The sequence below is a fragment of the Podarcis tiliguerta genome, assembly GCF_965153285.1.
Source record: "Podarcis tiliguerta genome assembly, chromosome: 8".
Taxonomy (NCBI): Eukaryota; Metazoa; Chordata; class Lepidosauria; order Squamata; family Lacertidae; genus Podarcis; species Podarcis tiliguerta.
The window spans coordinates 71,156,676-71,166,221 of NC_139541.1; the positions used below are offsets into that span (position 1 = coordinate 71,156,676).

General features: G+C 45.5%; 1 protein-coding gene across 1 annotated transcript in view; it reads left to right on the forward strand.

Annotated features, from left to right (window-relative positions):
• The window catches only part of LOC310684761 (protein NKG7-like), a 104,465-nt gene that overhangs the window by 10,427 nt on the left and 84,492 nt on the right, over nt 1-9,546 (forward strand). The gene's annotated exons all lie outside the window — the stretch shown is intronic.

A 9,546-nucleotide genomic window follows, 5' to 3' on the forward strand; every position in this document is an offset into this window, starting at 1 on the left:
AAGCTCCAGTACTTTGGCCACCTCATGAGAAGAGAAAACTCCCTGGAAAAGACCCTGATGTTGGGAAAGATGGTGGGCACAAGAGGATGAGATAGTTGGACAGTGTTCTCGAAGCTACCAGCATGAGTTTGACCAAACTGTGGGAGGCAGTGGAAGACAGGAGTGCCTGGTGTGCTCTGGTCCATGGGGACACAACTAAGCAACTAAACAACAACAACACAGGCATAGGCAAACACGGCCCTCCAGATGTTTTGGGACTACAATTCCCATCATCCCTGACCACTGGTCCTGTTAGCTAGGGATGATGGTAGTTGTAGTCTCAAAACATCTGGAGGGCCGAATTTGCCTATGCCTGGTATAATATATGTAGCACTTGAGGCAAAACAGAAAGTGCTTCTTCTTCTGTAGCTTCCCGCTTGCGGTAGCTGCCACCTGCAAGTTACACCAGCATTGCTGCGTCACACCTGAAACATCACCAATGACAGGATGCCTTCACTGCAATGGGGAGGGTTATGGGGAGACTTGGCGCAGTTGCAATGAGCTTCTGGCTATGTTTGGAGTGTAAACAAGGAGGTGGCGAGGGCGTGAGGATGCGAGTTCCCACATCTCCTTTGGAACACAGCTGTTTCTCTGCCAGGAAGTGTTTTCCTTCCCTGACTTAGAGTTTGAAATCTGTGGCGAATGCTGCCCAAGGGGTTGCCTGAGATTTAGCCAAAAGACACTGCACTGCTCCTTCAAGTCAAAAACTCATTCCTTGCACAGAAAGGAAGGAAAAGGATCCGTCAAATGAACTACTGCAGTGCTTGAAATGTCAAGTACATGCACCAGCAACTCCTGCATTTGCCAAGAGGGCTGGAGCTGTGAGAGACAACAAAAGGTCAAAGTGCATAGAATGTTCAAAAATCACATTGTTAGGAAGGCTTTGTTTAATGTGTGGATAAGATATAAAGATCTACTGGAAAACAAAACACCAAGGTGGTTGTCTCCAATAGAAGCAAAAGCTCTAAAAAAGCTCAATATGGAGGCCAATTGGCCAAAATATTGGGAGATTTTGGAGCAGGAGGGGGATAAAGTAAAATTGCAGAGTTTTGAGAAACTGAAAAGTAAAGTGTGAGACTGGCTTCATTATCACCAGATAATGGAGGCATATAAATTGGACAGGAAAATTGGCTTCCAGGTGGAAAAATCAAAACTAGAAACAGAACTATTAGAACCTAAAACTAAGATTTTGTCAAGGATGTACAACTTGCTGTTGGAATGGAATACACAAGATGAGACAGTGAAATCTGCAATGATTAAATGGGCACAAGATGTGGGCCATAATATAATGTTGGCTGACTGGGAACGGTTATGGACCACTGGTATAAAATTTACGGCATGTAATGCCCTAAGAGAAAATATTATGAAAATGATATACAGATGGTACATGACACCAGTCAAGCTAGCTAAAATCTATCATTTGCCTGATAATAAATGTTGGAAATGTAAGGAAATTGAAGGTACATTTTTCCACCTTTGGTGGACATGCCCAAGGATTAAGACCTTCTGGGAAATGATCTATAATGAATTGAAAAAGGTGTTTAAATACACCTTCCCGAAGAAACCAGAGGCCTTTCTCCTGGGCATGGTTGACCAACAGGTGAAAAGGAAGGACAGAACCTTTTTTATGTATGCCACAACAGCAGCAAGAGTACTCATCGCACAGCACTGGAAGACACAAGAGTTACCCACTCTGGAAGAATGGCAGATGAAAGTGATGGACTATATGGAATTGGCCGAAATGACCGGCAGAATCAGAGACCAGGGAGAAGAGACGGTGGAAGAAGACTGGAAGAAGTTCAAAGACTATTTACAGAAACATTATAAGATTAATGAATGTTAATTCGACATCAGATGGAATGTAAAAGGTTATTAGTAAAAAAGTTGTAAAATTTAAAGACCCAACATTTAAGACATTAAGGAGATTAAGTTACATCAAGATATCAAAATCAAGATAAAGATTAATTAAGGTAGAGGGAAGGGATTTGCTGATTAAATATAAGATTTGGAATACAGTGAAGGGAGGTATGGGGAAGTCGGTGAAATAAGTTAATGCAAGAAATATCATGAAGATGGAATTGTTTTTATTGTTGTTGTTGTTTTCTTTTTGATGTTTTGTGCTTTTGTAACTTTGTATTTTTCTGCTTTTTTAGTTTCTGTTCTTTTTCTGTTTTGTTTTTTGTGTTAAAACTTAATAAATATATATATATATATATTTTTTTAAAAAGGAGCTGTGAGAGACAACAGTAGCCACTGAGTGAGGACATATTGACCAGTTTGGAAATAACACCTAGCTGCTTCAACAGACAAGCGATGCAGCTGCAGGCTGGCATTTCTTGGAATGCTGGAGAACAGGGGTTAGGGGAGACTCTGTGCTGTTTTGATGATTGCACTGCTGCTTTTAAAAAATATTTTAAATATTTTATTGTAAGCTGCCTCAAGAACTTTGGTTAGTAGGCGGGGTATGGATATTCATAAATAAATACAGTGGTACCTCTGGTTGCGAACGGGATCTGTTCTGGAGCCCCGTTCGCAACCTGAGCAGAACGCAATCCACGTCTGCGCGTCTGCGCATGCACGGGTCACGATTTGCCACTTCTGTGCATGCGTGTGATGTCATTTTGAGTGTCTGCACATGCGCAAGCGGCGAAACCCAGAAGTAACCCTTTCCGGTACTTCCGGGTCACCATAGGATGCAACCTGAAAAGATTTAACCTGAAGCAAATTTAACCTGAGGTATGACTGTAAAATAATCATGCTGCTGAGTAATAGGAGCCTGGTCCATTAGAGCAAATGGGGCACTGCCAACCCCCACCTGCCAGGGGTTGGCTCTGCCTGACATGGCCTCTGGCATTGCCTACTGTTGGTCTCCATGGCTGTTATGGGCATTTAACCCCCTTCTTCCTTTCTCTTCCTTCCTTCAAGATTTCATCCATGCCACCCGAGCGTTCATGTTCTTCGGGATGATCGCTGGAGCTGTCTCTTTCATTATTCTTTGTGGAACATTTTTTGACTTCCAGTTTGGCTTCTTCTCCCGGGCCAGGACCTCAGCCATAGCCAGCCTTGTTGCAGGTATCCTTGGGGTCATATGCATCTGATTCCACAGTCCCCTCAACCCCTCAAACTCAAAGCTGCAGACTGTGTCTGAACAAATCCCACAGATCCTACGCCAAGAAAACTTGAGCTGAAAGGAAAAGTCCACACGGAATCCTATTGGTGGACTCCAACTAAGTCATATTCAGAGTAGACCCACTGAAATGTATTGACATGATGAAAGGTACAATTCAAACCCTTACTCTCCATCCCAGGTATTTAGAGAGTGGTGGAGCCACTACTGCATATCCAGTTCATCTGGAAGGTATGAATTTGCTGTAGGCCTCTCAGGAGGGTGAACTTCTGATGCTTCTTTCTGCAACACCTGCAACATCAGAAGTTGAAAGTAGGAGCCTAGAAAAGGGCTTAGCGATCTCCCTAAATACATCTTTCCGTTTCCATTTCCATCAATGCAAAGGAGAAGGGCCAGTTCGTAAAACCCTTCATGATCCTCCTCCCCCTTCTTATTTGCACTTCCAATATTATGGTGCAAAGGAGAAGAGGATCACAAAGGATCTTCAAAGCCTCCCCAGAAATGGCTCTTTTCCAACTGCAATGTTGGAGATGGAAAAGATCTGTATAGAGCAGCTTCAAAAGCAGCACTGCAAGTAGAAGTGGAGTTCATCCAACAAAAACTATGTCCTCCTTATTCAGCAAGGCATGCTCCTAAAATCTTCCTTTTTCTACCTTTGCCTCCACTGGCAGTAGAATGAACAGCTTGGCTGGCAGGAGGAGCAAGGCTGAAAGGTGGCCAGCAGAGAAGGGCTGCTGCTCAGAAACGGCTGCCGCATGTTGTGGCAGTCCCTTGCCTGAGCCACCCATCCACCACTGCTCATCACACTTTATTTCACATTGCCACCTGTCTGTGTTTAAGTGAACTGCAGGGTGATGACACTTTTACTTTTTCATTATATGTAACTGATACCTATATAAAAACAGCCAAACAATTGCATTTGAAAACAATTTGAAATATAGTAACCATAAATATAGAAAAACTGTTCAGAACAGCAGCCAATAATCTACAATCAACTCAGATTCAGAACAGATACCAGCTGGGATAAAGATTTTAGCACGTTCGTTGAAAGCAGGACATCTTTAGCATGCACCAGAAAGACAATAGAGAAGGTGCCTGTCTGATATATAAAGGGAGGAAGTTCCAAAGTGTAGGTGCCAACACATCAAAAACCCAATTTTGACATCATATGGAACAGACCTTCTCATAGGCTGGGACCTGCAGGATGCCATTTCTTGCAGTGCACAGTGGTCAGCTTGGGATGTTAGGGGTGAGATGATGTTTTATTCACACTGGTCCCTAGCTATATAGGGCTTTGTACACTAATTTTGAACCTTGCACAGCGGCGGATTGGTAGCCAGTGGATTTCTTTCAGCAGCAGTATATATGTTGGTCATATTTCACCCCAAGTGAATAGTTGATCCTCTCCATTTTGCACTAGCTGCAGCTTCCAGGTCAGCATCAAGGATTTAATTTACAAGTAACCTGATATCCTGATGTATTTTTTCTTCCTAGCTGGTTGTGTCCTGATTGCCATGGCCACCTTCACAGGGTGTGCGAGAACAGTGTTCGGTCCTGGATTGTCTTATGGATGGTCTTTCGGCTTGGGTTGGGCCTCCTTTCCTCTCTTCCTGATTACTGGTGAGTATGTGTCAAATGGGAAATGCTGAAAATGCACATCTTTATTAAAATGTTTGCCTTCGTGTAGCCTTGTCAGCTGCATTATTTAAGTCTGGGGCTGCTCTACAGTGTGTCCATTTGAACACAGATGAAAGCAGGTGTGTGTGCGCGCATCCATACCTGCCCAATGACGTTGTGGGTTGGTATATACCAAGAGCGCTTCCTTTTTCTTTTACCTGAGGTGTGGGCAGGGAAGCAAAAATATGGATACCCTAATTAGGCGAAAGGTTTTATGACACCACACTCACCCTTGTAGGTGGGATACCAGGATCTAGATTTTTTTTTTTTAAGATTGAAAGCAGCAGGTTGAGGATGAGCACAAACGATTGTGGATTAAGAAAAATGATTTTTTGTGTGCTACCTATGGGATTAGTATATACGTAGGTGTTAAATAGCATGAAGGATAGGGTACGTAACTGAGGGGGTCCCAGATCAATCTCCGTGGGGCAGAACACTTATCTCATAGGACCACATCCTACATCTCCCTTAACAGCAATGAAAGGACCTATTGCAAATCAGCACCCTCTTTTCCCCACTATGCCAGAAGGACCCCATAATGCCTGACTTGCATGGCCAGGCTCTGCACTTTCCCCAAACTCTCCGAATAACAGTATGAATGGGATCAAACCAGTCCACAACTTTATTGACATCAGAGGCAAGAGGTTTGGTATAGGCATTGGTCAACCATTTACTTCCAACCCGCCTGCCAGAAGTGACACCAAGGGTCAACGCAGCAGCAGGGGCTTACGTCAAATAGGGGGACTCCCATGGGGGTCACCAACTTGCAGAGTGCTGAGGTCCAAGCCCCCACCTGGGCATATAGCCAGAAGCAACTCCTCCTGGACCCTTTTAATGGGATACTCTACATTTGGGGAGGGGTAGGCCAAGACTACAACCTTTCCCCTGCCCGGCCAAGACTAAGGAGCATCCAATACCTAGAGCAGGCAAGGTTTAACTCAGCAAGGTTTAACTCACCTGGGCAGGTTCATTCCAGCAGTGATCCCTCCATGGGCCAAATTGTGTGCATGTGTGAGTGCGTGCGTGCGGCTGTGATTTCTGACAATTTCCAGCGTCTGAGCATGTGCAGACGTGATTTCTGGCACCGCGGAAGCGAGTCCCTGTGCCGTGCTGTGCCGGTTTAGCACAGTGTGTGGGAACTTGCTTGGTTCGTGGGTGGCTCTTGGGCCAGTTAAATGACCCCCATTGGCCGCTTGTGGCCCATGGGTCTTAGGTTGCCTACCCCTGGCCTAGACCACCAAAGTTGTGATGATTGCTATGAGGTAGGAAAAAAACCAGCCGGCAGGTGCCGATTTCCCTGATGGATGAATTCCTGCACTGAATACGGTGAGCAGCAATGCCACAGCAAGGTCTGAAAACAGTATGAAAAAGGGCTGGCTGGGAGATCCGACAAAAAACTAGTTACAGGGACTAGGGCCAACCTGCCTCATCAAGCCCACTCCCTGGGAAGGCCTTGTCTCCAAGCCTGCCTGCCACTAGCCAATTTGCAGGCAGGCTTAAATCCGAAATGCCAGCTGGTGAGGTGAGCTTGAAGCCGCCCTCACCAGCCAGGCAGTCCCCAGCACCAGGGCCCCTGTCGGATGAGGGTGCCAGGAGGTATTGCCTACCCACAGTGTGAGTAGGCGGATTCCTATGAAATGCCACTGAGATGTCCAGAAGAACCAACAGCGTCACAGCCCCAATACCCGACCCTAGTCAAAGGTAATTTGGAGGCACAACCAGTGCAGTTTCTGCCCCTTTTGTTGTTTAGACATTTAGTCGTGTCCGACTCTTCGTGACCCCATGGACCAGAGCACACCAGGCACTCTTGTCTTCCACTGCCTCCCACAGTTTAGTCAAACTCATGCTGGTAGTTTCGAGAACACTGTCCAACCATCTTGTCCTCTGTCGTCCCCTTTGCCTTGTGCCCTCCATCTTTCCCAACATCAGGGTCTTTTCCAGGGAGTCTTCTCTTCTCATGAGGTGGTCTAAGTATTGAAGCCTCAGCTTCAGGATCTGTCCTTCCAGTGAGCATTCAGGGCTCATTTCCTTCAGAATGGAGAGGTTTGATCTTCTTGCAGTCCATGGAACTCTCAAGAGTCTCCTCCAGCACCATAATTCAAAAGCATCAATTCTTCGACAATCAGCCTTCTTTATGGTCCAGCTCTAACTTCCATACATCACTACTGGGAAAACCATAGCTTTAACTATATGGACCTTTGTTGGCAAGGTGATCTACATGGCTGCTTCCTATGATCAAATCCAATACTACCCCAATAGTTCTAGGATCCCATGTGCCCATGGAGGACATCGACAGAAGCCTCTTGTTTTAAAAATCAGCACATATACATCAAAATATGTATTTTAGTAATGCATATGTTAACCTAAGATACGTGTTTATATTTGTATGTTGTGGATACACGTTAGTTCTTGTTACGTTTTATTTTAAAATAGATAATTTACAGTGTGATGTGAAAACAGGTTTATGCATTAATGACACGGATGTGAGATAGGCTTATCCATCCACTCCTAGACACTTCCAGTTCTGCCCATGACTAGTCCCTTGGAGAAGTCTCAAAATGCGCAGTCAGTGTGGTTCTGTGGAAGGGAATACATTTTGGTCCACGAGAACAGCAGGTCTTGGAGGATGAGCAAGAGAGGTAACGCTGGGGTCAGAGCCCCAGATATCTTGGGTGGTGTTTTGTTCTGCTCCCCTGTTGCCCTAACCAGCCCCTTTTCTCTCCTGACAGGTGGGCTGGCTTTCCCCTTGGATACTGGTGGGTCAGCATGAGCATGAAGAAAAGGCTGTGCATCCACGTCAGATGACACCTGGAGCCAAGTTGATACAGTGGGGCACAGAGACGCAGCCTGCACTGGGGCAGGTTCGAGCTGAAGGAAAATGAATGTACTTTAGTGAGAAGAAACAGAAACAAGGTCTCTTTGTAATAAATTGGAATCCTTTTCCTGAATACTGTAGAACAGGACTACCCAGTGAGGTGCCTCCAAACTTTTGTGGACTACGATTTCCATTCCTGACCAATGACCCTGTAGCTGAGGCTGATGGGAGTTGAAGTCCAACATCATCTGGAGAGCAGCAAAGTGCCTAGCCCGGCATGAGAAGCAAATCATTCCTTCCCCAAACACAGACTTTAATTTTAATTTTAATTTTTTTAAAAAAATGAGGTTAAAAAATATCTACAGTTTAGTATCTGCCCAACGTATGATGATCTAAAAATTAAGAATAATTATGAATGATATTATTCCTTCAATGGCTGGGTGAAAGTCAAGGAATGAGTAAACCAAGCTTTTTCAGTGCATCCAGCAGAAAAGAATGGTCTATGGATTAAATTATATGCTTTGAGTTCTTGCCTTCATATTCTGTTGTTTTCATGAGGATGTGGGTTTGCTGAGGAAGGAAGTCTTTCTCAGCGAGGCTCTACCTGGCTCAAATGAATAAGGATGCCGGCTCAAAACAAACCTTGCAAACCTTTAGTGGGTGACAATAAGAAACAAAAAGACTATGCTAAAATCATAAAGCATTTTTTTTACTGATTGTAAGAGAAGGGGTTATGTGGTTGTCGATGGGCTTGCCATGCTCCTTTGGGAGAAAGGGCAGGATATAAATTGAATAAGTAAATGCATAAAAACAGGTTACAAGGGTACTAAGTGCAGTGGACAAACTCCCCTCCAGCTGAACCAAACTGAAGATTGGACAAACGAGAAACAGAAATACACCGAAATTTGTCGCTTCACCCATCCCTAGTCACAAAACGTAGTGGTATATGGAAACTATCCAGACTTTGCAAAAAGTTTTGCAAGCATCCAGCACTCTCTCCTTAAAAGGAAATGAGCCCTGGATAAGGCCACTTCTGGAATTTCCAAATGCTTTAGCATTAGATTATGTTAACTAGTGAGTATAGATGAGGATTGAAAGCTGCCAGTGATGCCTCTCAGGCTGATGTATACCGGAAGGAGTGTCTCCACCCCCATCATTCAGCCCAGACACTGAGGTCCAGGTCCGAGGGCCTTCTGGCGGTTCCCTCATTGCGAGAAGTGAGGTTACAGGGAACCAGACAGAGGGCCTTCTCGGTAGTTGCGCCCGCCCTGTGGAACACCCTCCCTTCAGATGTGAAGGAAATAAGCAGCTATCCTATCTTTAAAAGACATCTGAAGGCAGCCCTTTTAATATTTAATGCTGTACTATTTTTAACATTTGATTGGGAGCCGCCCAGAGTGGCTGGGGAAACTCAGCCAGATGGGTGGGGTATAAATAATAAATTATTATTATTAGTAGTAGTAGTAGTAGTAAAACTGGGGCTGTTTGGAGATGGAGGTCCAATCTGTGGGCAGCGGGGGGAGGGGAGCAGCCCATGTCTCCTCCTCGCCATCCACTGCATAAAGAAGAAATGGGGAACTTCAGACCCAGGAGGCAGGTGTAGTGTGTGGGGGCAAGGTGGCTGTAGCCCTGGGTACATGGTTTTTAGGGGGCACAAGCTAGGCACCCCCCAGAGGAATCCCCATCCCACCCTGCCTGCAACTGGGTGTCTCTGGGTCCCAGAGCCCAGCCTAGTCTCGTCACTGTGTCCCCAGCCCCCGCACTGAATGGCTGCCTGGCCAGTGTTGGAGGGGGGCTGGACTTGCCAGTGAAGGGCTGCATCGGACAACCTGGGTCCTCCCTGCATGGGCAGGAAAGGGCTCAGTACAGCCCTGCTGGGCTCTGGTAG